Raw genomic sequence first — 901 nt, forward strand, 5'->3', positions numbered from 1 at the left:
CCCCCAGTTCGTCCACCGCCCCCAGTTTTGTTCAGGCCGCCGCCACCATCTCCAAAGCCCGCCCCTGCTCCTAAACCCCCGCCTCCCTCCCGTCCGCCGCCGCCGGCTAGGCCCCCGCCACCTCGTCGTCCCCCTCCACCAGTTCACCCTCCGCCACCAAGGTGAACAGTACATAAAATGTGTGCGATGTGGAATTTGCCACCCAAGGTGGAATTTGCCACCCAAGTGGTAGCGGATGCACCCGCGCTCACCCACGCCCTGTGGTCCCGCCAGGTGACAAGCTTCTCCAATCCCTTTCTGCCAATATCTTGCACACTATGTGTGCGCATGCGCATGGCCGCGTCGTGGCATTTTCAATTTCCCGCGAGCATCTGCAAAGTTCAGCTTGCACCGACACTGCGCCTGAGAGCGGCGGAGCTTGCCATCCCGCCTGCTGCCTGCCCAGCGCTGCCTGCTACCCTTCCCTCTCAGTCAGCAACCCTCGCTGGCATGCTTCTGCCTATCAGTGTAGCTACTGTTCTGCTGCTCATAGTGCACAGAGCCGCGAGCGCCTGCCGTCTGTCGCCGCCTGCACTCCCCCACCTCGCCCTCTCTACCCTGCCCCCACCCGTCTGCGAGCAACAAAGTTTTGCTGGGTTGGTTGCGTGAATACAGTTTATGGCAGTTTGTGCCTCGTCTGCCCGTGACCGCTTCCGACAGGCTTGACAGCCACTCTGATTCCTGTGTTACAGTCACCCCGCTATGATAGGCCGCGTGAGCAGACCTTGGGCAGGGGGCACACGTGATCAAGGGGCATCAAGAGAGGGGGTGGACCATGGAGCACCCTCTCCATGGCTCCGACCACCCTCCCCCCAGCTGAGCGTCCCAGGGTCACCCCACCCTGGCCCCGCTCCCCGTCCTG

Source organism: Chlorella variabilis (assembly GCF_000147415.1).
Source record: "Chlorella variabilis unplaced genomic scaffold CHLNCscaffold_16, whole genome shotgun sequence".
Classification (NCBI taxonomy): Eukaryota; Viridiplantae; Chlorophyta; class Trebouxiophyceae; order Chlorellales; family Chlorellaceae; genus Chlorella; species Chlorella variabilis.